Source organism: Zingiber officinale, chromosome 7A (genome assembly GCF_018446385.1).
Source record: "Zingiber officinale cultivar Zhangliang chromosome 7A, Zo_v1.1, whole genome shotgun sequence".
In the NCBI taxonomy this organism is placed as follows: domain Eukaryota; kingdom Viridiplantae; phylum Streptophyta; class Magnoliopsida; order Zingiberales; family Zingiberaceae; genus Zingiber; species Zingiber officinale.
In genome coordinates, this window is record NC_055998.1 from 35,797,861 (window position 1) to 35,815,195 (window position 17,335).

Genomic DNA, 17,335 nt, shown 5'->3' on the forward strand with positions numbered 1-17,335 from the left:
GTTCGAATTCGAGTCTGAATCCGAAGAGATATCCTCAGAGCCATATCTAGAAGAACAACACCAAATCAACTTCATCTCTCTAGTAGCTGAGGAGGAGGCTGATGGATCCAAACTCAAGTCAAAATAAGTGTCCAAACCCGAACCTGAGTCTGACCAAATGCATGAGCTTGAATCTGAAATAGCAATGGTCAAGGGGGAAAATCCAAATGAGGATTCAGAAGGTAAAATTGTCAATTCTAAATTTAAGGTTCATATAACATGTTTTAAGTGCAGTGAAAAAGGACACTATAAAAATAAATGCCCGATGAATTGATCTGCACTGTAACGACCCGCTCTTTAATGACTAAGCTGTGAGGCTAATCGTTACATTAATCTGTGCTAACTAATCCATGACCGTCATTAGTTACTAAGTGCGGAAACTGTGCTAATCAAAATTTTGCTATGCTGTTATCATTTCTTGGTTCTATACATGCTAAGGTAGGTAAACTAACTATTCATGACATGTTTTACCTTCCCCACGGCCAAGGAACTGAACTTAGACCCTTCTCCACTGATACCAGACCTCCAAATCGATCCACGAATCGATTGGAATAGTCGGATCGATCCAGTGATCGATCCAGCCGGCTACTGTATGCGGGACATAGGTTGGATCGATCTAGTGATCGATCCAGCACGCTACTGTGCTCGGGCAATAATCTGGATCGATCGACTGATCGATCCAGGCTGGTCAATCGATCCAATGATCGATCCCAGGGCCTTCTGTTCGCGACAGAAATGGCTGGATCGATCAGCTGATCGATCCAGACGCCTACTGTTCGCGAGCCGAATTGCCCAGTCGATCAGTTGATCGATTAGAGACCCTCGAATCGATCAGCTGATCGATCCGAGTTTCTGATTTCAACAAAAGGTCTGATTTCAGCACTTGTTCGTGCCAAAATCACCTACAACAATTCTAAACCTCATACCAAATGTTCTAACAACATTTAAATGACATTCTAAGCATGGTTACTAACAATCTAGACGGGTCTTTCATAATTCATGCATTAAAACAACTAAAAATGCGGAATTCAACATAATATAAATCTAAAGTGTTAGTTTGCTAGTTTCTCCAAGATCTCTACTCCAGGTTCCTTCCACACACATCTTCATCATGGCATTGACCTCCAGCCTCCGCTAGTCCATCTTTCCTTTACCTTTATCTGCAGTATAAGGAAAAGAAGTATCTATAAGCTTTCGCTTAGTAAGAAACCATCTACCTCACTAAAACATACACACGATGCATTTATGCTTTTAAAACATGCTGTTAAACAGATGCTGAACTTGCTAAAACATGGTATACTGAAATCACTGAATATGAACGCTAAGGCATGGCATACAAGCTAATCATAAACAATCATATGCATCAATAAAGGAAAAGCTGAACTAAGCATGAACTGATTTAAACTGGAGCTGAATTCAAACTCAACTAACTTAACTAACCTTTGTGAGTTTTGAAAAGCTAATAACGTACTAGATCAAAATACATAATCATACTGCTAATGGGCCCGGCAACTGTACATGCTATGCGCGCATCCTTAACTAGACCCGGGGTTGTAAGTCCCGAATTTAGTAAGGTTTACTAGGTTATCTAAACCTAGGGACCGACTATGGGAGCCCAGCCCAATGGATATCTAATCCTGTACAGTGCCCCTACTGAAAATAAAATACTGAACTCTAGCTAATAAATACTTGTCTTGCTTCTACTAGGTTGTCTAAACCCAGAACTAGGTTATCTAAACCTAGAGGCGACTGTGGGAGCCCACCCATTGGACATCTAGTCCGGTAACAGCTGAAACAAGACTAGATAAACTGTACAAATGCTTCTATTGCATTTATCTAAACTACTAAAATGCCTAAGTTGCATTTTGCTAAACTAAACAATTTATCAAACACTTGGCATGCACTAATTCGCATCCTTTGTGTCGGAAATCTACATACTATTAAACTTAACACATGGAATTCACACGGAAGCTACTTATACTGCAGGTGAGGGGTTTCTTACCTCGAGTTTGGATTTCCTTACGATTCTACTCGCTAGATTTCCGGAGGAGACGATCCTTTCGATGATCTTCTCGCGTCTAAGCGTTCCTCTCGCGGAGGGGAGCGTCCTCTTGTCCAAGATGTCGCTGGAAAGTCCTCCTATGGTCCTAGGGGACGGAACCCTAGCCTTGGCTTATGGTTGGCGCCGAGAGAAGAAGAGGAAGGGAGGTGGGCGGCGGTGAGGGTTTGAGGGAGAGGAAAAGTTACGTTAAAATAACTCTTCACCTATTAATTCCCTATTTATATTAAGTGGGTAATTCCGCCCAACTCTAATATAAATTTAATTGTTTCCCTTTCCTTTCAGCACGGCCCTGCTGAGTTCACTTGGTTACCAAGGTTCACCATAAGTCATAGGACCCAATAGATCTCGGGTTCAATTCCCGCCTAGGCTATTTTCGTTTTCTATTTATTTTTGCTACTTTCGCTACTCTAAAAAATCTGTAAAAATATCCTAAAATTCCAGAAAAATCATAGAATGTTTCTAAAATAGTTTTGAGAATTTTCGGGCATTACAATCCCCCATACCTTATAAAAAGTTCATCCTCGAACTTAGAATAACTCTGGGTACTTCTGTCTTATACTGGCTTCTGTCTCCCAGGTTGCCTCTTCTGCTGTGTGACTGTGCCAAATGACTTTGACTAATGGTACCTCCTTGTTCCGTAATTTCTTAACTGCTTGGTCTATTATCTGAATAGGCCGACTATCATAGCTGAGGTCTTTGCGGATCTGTACCGACTGGGGCTCAATCACCTGAGTGGCATCTGGGGTATGCTTCTTTAGCATAGAGACATGAAATACGTTGTGGACAGCTGACATTTCCTGGGGTAGCTCTAGCTCATATGCTACCTTGCCCACTCTTCTGCTGATAAGGTATGGTCCCACATATATGGGACTAAGTTTGCCCTTCTTCCCAAAACGCATCACTCCCTTCATGGGAGCTACTCTAAGGAACACTGTATCCCCGACTGAAAACTCTAAGGGCCTGCGCCGTGTATCAGCATAGCTTTTCTAGCGGCTCTGAGCTGTCTCTATCCTCTTGCGGATCTGCTGTATAACTGCTGTGGTATCTGCCACTAGATCTGTCTGAAGCTCTAGTTCTTTCTGTTCACCACTCTCATACCAGCAGACTGGAGATCTACACCCCCGCCCATAGAGAGCCTCGTAAGGTGTCATGCCAATAGTGGCCTGATAGCTGTTGTTGTATGCAAATTCTGCTAAGCTCAGATATTTGCACCAACTTCCCTTGAAGTCTAGGGCACACGCTCGGAGCATATCTTCGAGTACCTGATTTACTCGCTCCGTCTGACCATCTGTCTGAGGATGGAATGCTGTGCTGAACTTTAACTTAGTACCCAACGCTGACTGTACACACTCCCAGAAGTGTGATGTGAATCTGCTGTCTCTGTCTGAAATGATGGTTCGTGGGACTCCATGTAGTCTGACGATCTCCTGGAGATACAACTGAGCTAGCTTCTCCATGGAGTAAGATATCTTGATAGCTAAGAAGTGGGCTGATTTAGTCAACCTGTCGACTATTACCCAGATGGCGTCAAAACCATTCGTGGTTCTGGGCAGTCCCACTATGAAATCCATAGAGATATCCTCCCACTTCCATTCTGGAATCTGTATAGGCTGCAGAACTCCTCCTGGTCGCTGATGTTCTGCCTTGACCCTCTGACAGGTGAGGCAGATGCTAACATATCTGGCGATGTTTCGCTTCATCCCAGGCCACCAAAAATGTTTCTTCAAGTCCTGGTACATTTTGGTGGAGCCTGGATGCATCGCATAGGGAGTCTTGTGAGCCTCATCTAAAATCTTCCTTCTGAGTTCATCCTGATCTGGAACACATAATCTGTCACCAAAATACAACACCCCGCTAGCTGACACTCTGAATTCTCCACTTTCTGATTCTGCTAATCCTTGCTTGACTTTCTGAATTTCAGGATCCTGTTCCTGAGCTGTCTGAATGTCATCAAGCAAGGTCGACTCTAATGTCATAGTAGAGAGCTGTCCAACTATGAGTTCGAGACCAAAATCTGTGATCTCTTTCTGTAGGGGTGGTGACATGGCTGCTAGAGATAATAAGGTAGCACTGGATTTTCTGCTAAGTGCGTCGGCTACCTTATTGGCTTTCCCTGGATAGTAGAGGATGTCTATATCGTAGTCTTTGACCAACTCAAGCCATCTGCGCTGTCGCATGTTCAGATCCTTCTGAGTGAAGAAGTACTTCAGACTCTGATGATCTGTATACACTCTGCACTGAGCTCCATATAAGTAATGTCTCCAAATTTTGAGAGCGAACACTACTGCTGCAAGCTCAAGGTCATGAGTAGGGTAATTCTTCTCATAATCCTTGAGTTGTCTGGAGGCATAGGCGATCACCTTGCCCTTTTGCATCAGTACTGCTCCTAGTCCCAACTTAGAGGCATCACTATAGATGTCAAAGCTGCTGGTGTTGTCTGGTAGAGCCAAATTGGGAGCACTGGTCAATCTCCTTTTTAGCTCGCTGAAGCTGTTCTCGCAGTCCTCTGTCCACTAAAATTTCCTGTTCTTTCTGGTGAGAGCTGTCAGTGGGGAGGCTATCCTGGAGAAGTCCTCTACAAACTTTCTGTAATATCCTGCTAATCCCAGAAAGCTCCTGATTTCGCTGGCGTTCTTAGGTCTCTTCCAGTTACTTACTGCTTCTATCTTGCTGGGATCTACCATAATACCATCCTTCGAGATGATATGACCCAGGAAGGACACCTGATCTAGCCAAAATTCACATTTCGTGAACTTGGCATATAGCTGGTTTTGCTGAAGGGTCTGCAACACTAGTTTCAGGTGCTCTGAGTGTTCTTCCTGAGTTCCTGAGTAGATAAGGATGTCATCGATAAACACAATAACAAACTTATCCAAATACTCCCTGAATACTCTGTTCATGAGATCCATGAATGTAGCTGGAGCATTGGTCACGCCAAAGGGCATGACTACGAACTCGTAGTGTCCGTATCTGGTTCTAAATGCTGTCTTGGGTATATCCCCTTCTTTAACCTTTACCTGATGATAACCTGACCTGATATCTATCTTAGAGAACACTGCTGCTCCCTTCATCTGGTCGAACAGATCATCGATTCTGGGAAGGGGATACCTGTTCTTGATCGTGACTTGGTTCAGTGATCTGTAGTCTATGCACAGTCGCATGCTTCCATCCTTCTTCTTCACGAACAATACAGGCGCTCCCCATGGTGAGTGACTCGGGCGTATGAAACCCTTGTCAAGCAGCTCCTGTAGTTGCTCCTGAAGTTCCTTCAGTTCTGCTGGAGCCATGCGATAAGGCGCTTTGGAGATAGGATTTGTACCGGGAATGAGCTCTATCTCAAAGTCAATCTCCCTGTCTGGTGCTAAGCCTGGTAACTCTTCAGGGAAGACTGCTGGGTAGTCACATACGACTCGAACCTCTGCTAGCTGTTGGTTCTTGTCCTGGCTGGCGTTGACTACGTGTGCTAGGAATCCTGTACATCCTGAATCCAGTAGCTTCTGTGCTTTCATAGCTGAGAGAAACTTCTTGGCCTTTCTCTTTGGTTCTCCGCTGTATTCAAACTGCACTGCCGCTTCAGGTTGGAAGATGACTTTCTGTTTACGGCACTCTATGGTAGCACCGTATCTGATCAGAAAGTCCATTCCAAAGATCACGTCATAGTCGGTCATCTCTAGCACTATCAGATCACAAAAGAGCTCTCTGTCTGCTATAATGACCGGCACTGCTCTGAGCCAGTGCGTGGATGCCATGATCTCTCCTGAAGGTAGTGCCGTCAAAAACTGACCACTGAGTACCTCTGAGGGTATTTCTAATTTTTCGGAGAACATCCTGGCTATATATGAATGGGTTGCCCCAGTATCAAATAGAACAGTAGCACTATACTGTAAAATGCTAATCTGACCTGTGACAACTGTCGAGGCATTGGCTACGTCCTCTCTGGTGAGTGAGTAGATCCTCGCATTCGCCATAGCTGGAGGGGCTTCTAATCTGCCCTGGCTGATAAGTGGACCTTCTAGAGCGGCCTGCATCTGATACAACTGAGCTGGCTGGCCTGCATACTGAATCTACTGTGGCTGAGGAAGACCGGTCTTGTTCGGGCACTGCTTGGCCATGTGCCCTTCTTGTCCACATTCAAAGCATCCTCGTGTGCCCTTGCGACAAACCCCTGGGTGGAATTTCCCACAAGTAGCACACTTTGGGTAACTGGGTCGCTTGCTAGATGGTCCTCCTTTTGGTTCACTCCCTGACTTGCGCTTGTCGTTGGAGTTCCCTTTCCAGTTAGAGCTGTGGCCTTGCTGTTTTTGAGTGTGAGGGTTTCCTTGGCCTTTGGACTCTGAGGAGACTTGCTTCTGCTGCTTTATGTTGTTCTGGTAATGCTCTGTGGTCAAGGCACTGCTCACTAACTCTTCTGTGGTTTGTGGCCTATGTATGCCACCAGCCACGTTCACTGCTATCTCTGGCCTCAGCATCTTGAGCATCAACCGGATTCGTTCCTTCTCTATGCTGACTAGCTCTGGGCATAGACGAGCCAACCTGTTGAATTTCTTCACGGCTTCCTCAACTGAAAGGTTGCCCTGACGAAACTCAGTGAACTCGTCGTAGTGGCGGTTCGTAACCCGTATGTGAAAGAACTCCTCGAAGAATTCTTTCTCGAAGTCAGCCCATGACATCTGGTTCACTGGGCGCTTCGCTCTGATTCTTTCCTACCACATGCGTGCGTGAGGCACACTTCACCTTCTCGTGTTCTGGCCATCCGAAGCTCCATCGTGCTCTCCAGGGTTTTGAACCGGGCTTGTGCATCCCATGGTTCACTAGTGCCCGAGAAGTTCTCTGGCTTGACTCACTGCCACGGATCAGATAGGCTTCCTTTCTTGGCTCAGCTTGGACTGGGGTTGCTGGTGCTGTAGGGTGGAATGGTGGAACCTCTAAGACTTCGGAGTCGTCAGGTGTGGTTCCGGGGTGACTGTGGGGGTACTCTGCAGATTAGCCTTTAAGGTGGCTATTTCCTGTTGCTGTTCAGCTAGCTGCTGCTGTAACTGAGTCACTAATGCTGTAAGGTCAGGAGGAGGCACTGAATTGCCTGCCTCTTGCTAGGGCTCAGTAGCTAGTGCCCTTCTAGCTGGGCGTCCTCGTGCCATTTCTAAAGACATAGAGGACAGAACATGAATGACTATTACAATCATAATTGTATTACTATCGTTATCATGTTATATACCATCACATACTATCATGCAGCAGTTTATTTATAATCATGAACTATAGCAAGGAACAGAAAGCATAAATAAAGTAGAGGTATTCTTACTTGGAAGCTGCAGGTTCAATGCTGATGTGTGTGTAGGAAGTATGGAACACTGCTCTGATATCAATCTGTAACGACCCGCCTTCTAATGACTAAGCTGTGAGGCCGATCGTTACATTAATCTATGCTAACTAATCCATGACCGTCATTAGTTACTAAGTGCGGAAACTGTGCTAATCAAAATTTTGCTATGCTGTTATCATTTCTTGGTTCTATACATGCTAAGGTAGGTAAACTAACTATTCATGACATGTTTTACCTTCCCCACGGCCAAGGAACTGAACTTAGACCCTTCCCCACTGATACCAGACCTCCCAATCGATCCAAAAATCGATTGGAATAGTCGGATCGATCCAGTGATCGATCCAGCCGGCTACTGTATGCGGGACATAGGTTGGATCGATCCAGTGATCGATCCAGCACGCTACTGTGCTCGGGCAATAATCTGGATCGATCGACTGATCGATCCAGGCTGGTCAATCGATCCAATGATCAATCCCAGGGCCTTCTGTTCGCGACAGAAATGGCTGGATCGATCAGCTGATCGATCCAGACGCCTACTGTTCGCGAGCCGAATTACCCAGTCGATCAGTTGATCGATTGGAGACCCTCGAATCGATCAGCTGATCGATCCGAGTTTCTGATTTCAACAAAAGGTCTGATTTCAGCACTTGTTCGTGCCAAAATCACCTACAACAATTCTAAACCTCATACCAAACGTTCTAACAACATTTAAATGACATTCTAAGCATGGTTACTAACAATCTAGACGGGTCTTTCATAATTCATGCATTAAAACAACTAAAAATGCGGAATTCAACATAATATAAATCTAAAGTGTTAGTTTGCTAGTTTCTCCAAGATCTCTACTCCAGGTTCCTTCCACACACATCTTCATCATGGCATTGACCTCCAGCCTCCGCTAGTCCATCTTTCCTTTACCTTTATCTGCAGTATAAGGACTATAAGCTTTCGCTTAGTAAGAAACCATCTACCTCACTAAAACATACACACGATGCATTTATGCTTTTAAAACATGCTGTTAAACAGATGCTGAACTTGCTAAAACATGGTATACTGAAATCACTGAATATGAACGCTAAGGCATGGCATACAAGCTAATCATAAACAATCATATGCATCAATAAAGGAAAAGCTGAACTGAGCATGAACTGATTTAAACTGGAGCTGAATTCAAACTCAACTAACTTAACTAACCTTTGTGAGTTTTGAAAAGCTAATAACGTACTAGATCAAAATACATAATCATACTGCTAATGGGCCCGGCAACTGTACATGCTGTGCGCGCATCCTTAACTAGACCCGGGGTTGCAAATCCCGAATTTAGTAAGGTTTACTAGGTTATCTAAACCTAGGGACCGACTATGGGAGCCCAGCCCAATGGATATCTAATCCTGTACAGTGCCCCTACTGAAAATAAAATACTGAACTCTAGCTAATAAATACTTGTCTTGCTTCTACTAGGTTGTCTAAACCCAGAACTAGGTTATCTAAACCTAGAGGCGACTGTGGGAGCCCACCCATTGGACATCTAGTCCGGTAACAGCTGAAACAAGACTAGATAAACTGTACAAATGCTTCTATTGCATTTATCTAAACTACTAAAATGCCTAAGTTGCATTTTGCTAAACTAAACAATTTATCAAACACTTAGCATGCACTAATTCGCATCCTTTGTGTCGGAAATCTACATACTATTAAACTTAACACATGGAATTCACACGGAAGCTACTTATACTGCAGGTGAGGGGTTTCTTACCTCGAGTTCGGATTTCCTTACGATTCTACTCGCTAGATTTCCGGAGGAGACGATCCTTTCGACGATCTTCTCGCGTCTAAGCGTTCCTCTCGCGGAGGGGAGCGTCCTCTTGTCCAAGATGTCGCTGGAAAGTCCTCCTATGGTCCTAGGGGACGGAACCCTAGCCTTGGCTTATGGTTGGCGCCGAGAGAAGAAGAGGAAGGGAGGTGGGCGGCGGTGAGGGTTTGAGGGAGAGGAAAAGTTACGTTAAAATAACTCTTCACCTATTAATTCCCTATTTATATTAAGTGGGTAATTCCGCCCAACTCTAATATAAATTTAATTGTTTCCCTTTCCTTTCAGCACGGCCCTGCTGGGTTCACTTGGTTACCAAGGTTCACCATAAGTCATAGGACCCAATAGATCTCGGGTTCAATTCCCGCCTAGGCTATTTTCGTTTTCTATTTATTTTTGCTACTTTCGCTACTCTAAAAAATCTGTAAAAATATCCTAAAATTCCAGAAAAATCATAGAATGTTTCTAAAATAGTTTTGAGAATTTTCGGGTGTTACAATCCCCCATACCTTATAAAAAGTTCGTCCTCGAACTTAGAATAACTCTGGGTACTTCTGTCTTATACTGGCTTCTGTCTCCCAGGTTGCCTCTTCTGCTGTGTGACTGTGCCAAATGACTTTGACTAATGGTACCTCCTTGTTCCGCAATTTCTTAACTGCTTGGTCTATTATCTGAATAGGCCGACTATCATAGCTGAGGTCTTTGCGGATCTGTACCGACTGGGGCGCAATCACCTGAGTGGCATCTGGGGTATGCTTCTTTAGCATAGAGACATGAAATACGTTGTGGACAGCTGACATTTCCTGGGGTAGCTCTAGCTCATATGCTACCTTGCCCACTCTTCTGCTGATAAGGTATGGTCCCACATATATGGGACTAAGTTTGCCCTTCTTCCCAAAACGCATCACTCCCTTCATGGGAGCTACTCTAAGGAACACTGTATCCCCGACTGAAAACTCTAAGGGCCTGCGCCGTGTATCAGCATAGCTTTTCTAGCGGCTCTGAGCTATCTCTATCCTCTTGCGGATCTGCTGTATAACTGCTGTGGTATCTGCCACTAGATCTGTCTGAAGCTCTAGTTCTTTCTGTTCACCACTCTCATACCAGCAGACTGGAGATCTACACCCCCGCCCATAGAGAGCCTCGTAAGGTGTCATGCCGATAGTGGCCTGATAGCTGTTGTTGTATGCAAATTCTGCTAAGCTCAGATATTTGCACCAACTTCCCTTGAAGTCTAGGGCACACGCTCGGAGCATATCTTCAAGTACCTGATTTACTCGCTCCGTCTGACCATCTGTCTGAGGATGGAATGCTGTGCTGAACTTTAACTTAGTACCCAACGTTGACTGTACACACTCCCAGAAGTGTGATGTGAATCTGCTGTCTCTGTCTGAAATGATGGTTCGTGGGACTCCATGTAGTCTGACGATCTCCTGGAGATACAACTGAGCTAGCTTCTCCATGGAGTAAGATATCTTGACAGCTAAGAAGTGGGCTGATTTAGTCAACCTGTCGACTATTACCCAGATGGCGTCAAAACCATTCGTGGTTCTGGGCAGTCCCACTATGAAATCCATAGAGATATCCTCCCACTTCCATTCTGGAATCTGTATAGGCTGCAGAACTCCTCCTGATCGCTGATGTTCTGCCTTGACCCTCTGACAGGTGAGGCAAATGCTAACATATCTGGCGATGTCTCGCTTCATCCCGGGCCACCAAAAATGGTTCTTCAGGTCTTGATACATCTTGGTGGAACCTGGATGCATCGCATAGGGAGTCTGGTGAGCCTCATCTAAAATCTGTCTCCGTAGCTCCTCCTGATCTGGAACACAGAGTCTGTCACCAAAATACAACACCCCGCTATCGGACACTCTGAATTCTCCACTTTCTGATTCTGCTAATCCTTGCTTGATTTTCTGAATTTCAGGATCCTGCTCCTGAGCTATCTGGATGTCACCAAGCAAGGTAGACTCTAATGTCATAGTAGAGAGCTGTCCAACTATGAGTTCGAGACCAAAATCTGTGATCTCTTTCTGTAGGGGTGGTGACATGGCTGCTAGAGATAATAAGGTAGCACTGGATTTTCTGCTAAGTGCGTCGGCTACCTTATTGGCTTTCCCTGGATAGTAGAGGATGTCTATATCGTAGTCTTTGACCAACTCAAGCCATCTGCGCTGTCGCATGTTCAGATCCTTCTGAGTGAAGAAGTACTTCAGACTCTGATGATCTGTATACACTCTGCACTGAGCTCCATATAAGTAATGTCTCCAAATTTTGAGAGCGAACACTACTGCTGCAAGCTCAAGGTCATGAGTAGGGTAATTCTTCTCATAATCCTTGAGTTGTCTGGAGGCATAGGCGATCACCTTGCCCTTTGCATCAGTATCGCTCCTAGTCCCAACTTAGAGGCATCACTATAGATGTCAAAGTTCTGGTGTTGTTTGGTAGAGCCAAATTGGGAGCACCGTCAATCTCCTTTAGCTCATGTCGCTCAGTCCTCCGTCCACTAAAATTTCCTGTTCTTTCTAGTGAGAGTCGCTGGGGAGGCTATCCCGAGAAGTCCTCTACAAACTTTCTGTAATATCCTGCTAATCCCTGATTTCGTTGGCGTTCTTAGGTCTCTTCCAGTTACTTACTCTATCTTGTGGGATCTACCATAATACCATCCTTCGAGATGATATGACCCAGAAGGACACTGATCTAGCCAAAATTCACATTTCGTGAACTTGGCGTATAGCTGGTTTTTTGAAGGGTCTGCAACACTAGTTTCAGTGCTCCGAGTGTTCTTCCTGAGTTTCTGAGTAGATAAGGATGTCATCGATAAACACAATAACAAACTTATCCAAATACTCCTGAATACTGTTCATGAGATCCATGAATGTAGGCTGGAGCATTGGTCACGCTAAAGGGCATGACTACGAACTCGTAGTGTCCGTATCGGTTCCGAATGTTGTCTTGGGTATATCCCTTCTTTAACCTTTACCGATGATAACCTGACCCGAGATCTATCTTAGAGAACACCGCTGCTCCCTTTAGCTGATCATCGATTCGGAAGGGGATACCATTCTTGATCGTGACTTGGTTCGGTGATCCGTAGTCTATGCACAGTCGCATGCTTCCATCCTTCTTCTTCACGAACAACAAAGGCGCTCCCCATGGTGACTCGGGCGTATGAAACCCTTGTCAAGCAGCTCCTGTAGTTGCTCCTGAAGTTCCTTCAGTTCTGCTGGAGCCATGCGATAAGGCGCTTTGGAGATAGGATTTGTACCGGGAATGAGCTCTATCTCAAAGTCAATCTCCCTGTCTGGTGCTAAGCCTGGTAACTCTTCAGGGAAGACTGCTGGGTAGTCACATACGACTCGAACCTCTGCTAGCTGTTGGTTCTTGTCCTGGCTGGCGTTGACTACGTGTGCTAGGAATCCTGTACATCCTGAATCCAGTAGCTTTTGTGCTTTCATAGCTGAGAGAAACTTCTTGGCCTTTGGTTCTCCACTGTATTCAAATTGCACTGCCGCTTCAGGTTGGAAGATGACTTTCTATTTACGGCACTCTATGGTAGCACCGTATCTGATCAGAAAGTCCATTCCAAAGATCACGTCATAGTCGGTCATCTCTAGCACTATCAGATCACAAAAGAGCTCTCTGTCTGCTATAATGACCGGCACTGCTCTGAGCCAGTGCGTGGATGCCATGATCTCTCCTGAAGGTAGTGCCGTCAAAAACTGACCACTGAGTACCTCTGAGGGTATTTCTAATTTTTCGGAGAACATCCTGGCTATATATGAATGGGTTGCCCCAGTATCAAATAGAACAGTAGCACTATACTGAAAAATGCTAATCTGACCTGTGACAACTGTCGAGGCATTGGCTACGTCCTCTCTGGTGAGTGAGTAGATCCTCGCATTCGCCATAGCTGGAGGGGCTTCTAATCTGCCCTAGCTGATAAGTGGACCTTCTAGAGCGGCCTGCATCTGATACAACTGAGCTGGCTGGCCTGCATACTGAATCTACTGTGGCTGTGGAAGACCGGTCTTGTTCGGGCACTGCTTGGCCATGTGCCCTTCTTGTCCACATTCAAAGCATCCTCGTGTGCCCTTGCGACAAACCCCTGGGTGGAATTTCCCACAAGTAGCACACTTTGGATAACTGGGTCGCTTGCTAGATGGTCCTCCTTTTGGTTCACTCCCTGACTTGCGCTTGCCGTTGGAGTTCCCTTTCCAGTTAGAGCTGTGGCCTTGCTGTTTTTGAGTGTGAGGGTTTCCTTGGCCTTTGGACTCTGAGGAGACTTGCTTCTGCTGCTTTATGCTGTTCTGGTAATGCTCTGTGGTCAAGGCACTGCTCACTAACTCCTCTGTGGTTTGTGGCCTATGTATGCCACCAGCCACGTTCACTGCTATCTCTGGCCTCAGCATCTTGAGCATCAACCGGATTCGTTCCTTCTCTGTGCTGACTAGCTCTGGGCATAGACGAGCCAACCTGTTGAATTTCTTCACGGCTTCCTCAACTGAAAGGTTGCCCTGACGAAACTCAGTGAACTCGTCGTAGTGGCGGTTCGTAACCCGTATGTGAAAGAACTCCTCGAAGAATTCTTTCTCGAAGTCAGCCCATGACATCTGGTTCACTGGGCGCTTCGCTCTGATTCTTTCCTACCACATGCGTGCGTCTCCTGTCAGGCAGAAGGAGGCACACTTCACCTTCTCGTGTTCTGGCCAGTCCAGAAGCTCCATCGTGCTCTCCAGTGTTTTGAACCAGGCTTGTGCATCCCATGGTTCACTAGTGCCTGAGAAGTTCTCTGGCTTGACTCGCTGCCACTGGATCAGATAGGCTTCCTTTCTTGGCTCAGCTGCTGGGACTGTTGGTGCTGGTACTGGCGCTGGTGCTGTAGGCTGGGCTGGTGGAACCTCTAAGACTTCTGGAGTCGTCAGGTTTGGTTCCGGGGTGACTGTGGGGGTGCTCTGCTGATTAGCCTTTAAGGTGGCTATTTCCTGTTGCTGTTCAGCTAGCTGCTGCTGTAACTGAGTCACTAATGCTGTAAGGTCAGGAGGAGGCACTGAATTGTCTGCCTCTTGCTAGGGCTCAGTAGCTAGTGCCCTTCTAGCTGGGCGTCCTCGTGCCATTTCTAAAGACATAGAGGACAGAACATGAATGACTATTACAATCATAATTGTATTACTATCGTTATCATGTTATATACCATCACATACTATCATGCAGCAGTTTATTTATAATCATGAACTATAGCAAGGAACAGAAAGCATAAATAAAGTAGAGGTATTCTTACTTGGAAGCTGCAGGTTCAATGCTGATGTGTGTGTAGGAAGTATGGAACACTGCTCTGATATCAATCTGTAACGACCCGCCTTCTAATGACTAAGCTGTGAGGCCGATCGTTACATTAATCTATGCTAACTAATCCATGACCGTCATTAGTTACTAAGTGCGGAAACTGTGCTAATCAAAATTTTGCTATGCTGTTATCATTTCTTGGTTCTATACATGCTAAGGTAGGTAAACTAACTATTCATGACATGTTTTACCTTCCCCACGGCCAAGGAACTGAACTTAGACCCTTCCCCACTGATACCAGACCTCCCAATCGATCCAAAAATCGATTGGAATAGTCGGATCGATCCAGTGATCGATCCAGCCGGCTACTGTATGCGGGACATAGGTTGGATCGATCCAGTGATCGATCCAGCACGCTACTGTGCTCGGGCAATAATCTGGATCGATCGACTGATCGATCCAGGCTGGTCAATCGATCCAATGATCAATCCCAGGGCCTTCTGTTCGCGACAGAAATGGCTGGATCGATCAGCTGATCGATCCAGACGCCTACTGTTCGCAAGCCGAATTGCCCAGTCGATCAGTTGATCGATTGGAGACCCTCGAATCGATCAGCTGATCGATCCGAGTTTCTGATTTCAACAAAAGGTCTGATTTCAGCACTTGTTCGTGCCAAAATCACCTACAACAATTCTAAACCTCATACCAAACGTTCTAACAACATTTAAATGACATTCTAAGCATGGTTACTAACAATCTAGACGGGTCTTTCATAATTCATGCATTAAAACAACTAAAAATGCGGAATTCAACATAATATAAATCTAAAGTGTTAGTTTGCTAGTTTCTCCAAGATCTCTACTCTAGGTTCCTTCCACACACATTTTCATCATGGCATTGACCTCCAGCCTCCGCTAGTCCATCTTTCCTTTACCTTTATCTGCAGTATAAGGAAAAGAAGTATCTATAAGCTTTCGCTTAGTAAGAAACCATCTACCTCACTAAAACATGCACACGATGCATTTATGCTTTTAAAACATGCTGTTAAACAGATGCTGAACTTGCTAAAACATGGTATACTGAAATCACTGAATATGAACGCTAAGGCATGGCATACAAGCTAATCATAAACAATCATATGCATCAATAAAGGAAAAGCTGAACTGAGCATGAACTGATTTAAACTGGAGCTGAATTCAAACTCAACTAACTTAACTAACCTTTGTGAGTTTTGAAAAGCTAATAACGTACTAGATCAAAATACATAATCATACTGCTAATGGGCCCGGCAACTGTACATGCTGTGCGCGCATCCTTAACTAGACCCGGGGTTGCAAATCCCGAATTTAGTAAGGTTTACTAGGTTATCTAAACCTAGGGACCGACTATGGGAGCCCAGCCCAATGGATATCTAATCCTGTACAGTGCCCCTACTGAAAATAAAATACTGAACTCTAGCTAATAAATACTTGTCTTGCTTCTACTAGGTTGTCTAAACCCAGAACTAGGTTATCTAAACCTAGAGGCGACTGTGGGAGCCCACCCATTGGACATCTAGTCCGGTAACAGCTGAAACAAGACTAGATAAACTGTACAAATGCTTCTATTGCATTTATCTAAACTACTAAAATGCCTAAGTTGCATTTTGCTAAACTAAACAATTTATTAAACACTTGGCATGCACTAATTCGCATCCTTTGTGTCGGAAATCTACATACTATTAAACTTAACACATGGAATTCACACGGAAGCTACTTATACTGCAGGTGAGGGGTTTCTTACCTCGAGTTCGGATTTCCTTACGATTCTACTCGCTAGATTTCCGGAGGAGACGATCCTTTCGACGATCTTCTCGCGTCTAAGCGTTCCTCTCGCGAAGGGGAGCGTCCTCTTGTCCAAGATGTCGCTGGAAAGTCCTCCTATGGTCCTAGGGGACGGAACCCTAGCCTTGGCTTATGGTTGGCGCCGAGAGAAGAAGAGGAAGGGAGGTGGGCGGCGGTGAGGGTTTGAGGGAGAGGAAAAGTTACGTTAAAATAACTCTTCACCTATTAATTCCCTATTTATATTAAGTGGGTAATTCCGCCCAACTCTAATATAAATTTAATTGTTTCCCTTTCCTTTCAGCACGGCCCTACTGGGTTCACTTGGTTACCAAGGTTCACCATAAGTCATAGGACCCAATAGATCTCGGGTTCAATTCCCGCATAGGCTATTTTCGTTTTCTATTTATTTTTGCTACTTTCGCTACTCTAAAAATTCTGTAAAAATATCCTAAAATTCCAGAAAAATCATAGAATGTTTCTAAAATAGTTTTGAGAATTTTCGGGCGTTACATGCACAACCGGAGGTAAAGGAGGAATCGATGCCTAAAGTCTGAAAAATGAAAGACCACATCGAATGTTTCAAGTGCAAAAAGAAGGGACACTATAAATCTCAATGCCCAGAAACAAGATCCAAGGATCCAGGGGGAGCAATTAAGGTAAAACAATTTATGTTACATGAAAAATTGTATGCTTTAGATCCTTCTTGTTTGAAGTGTACTATGAAATTAAAAATGCATGAAATTCCTACATTAACATTACTTAACAAAAATAATATAATTAATAAAAACTTAATTAATACAAATAAAACTAAAATTGATCAAATCAACCTAAACCTTAATCAAGACCCAGATCTAGTTAATCAAAATTTATTTATTCAAGATAATTTGAATTTAAATCAAAATAATAATAATCTAAAATTAACTAAAAATAAACAAAATTTAACTAAAAATTTAAAAAATAAAAAACTAAACTATAAATTAAATACAAAATAT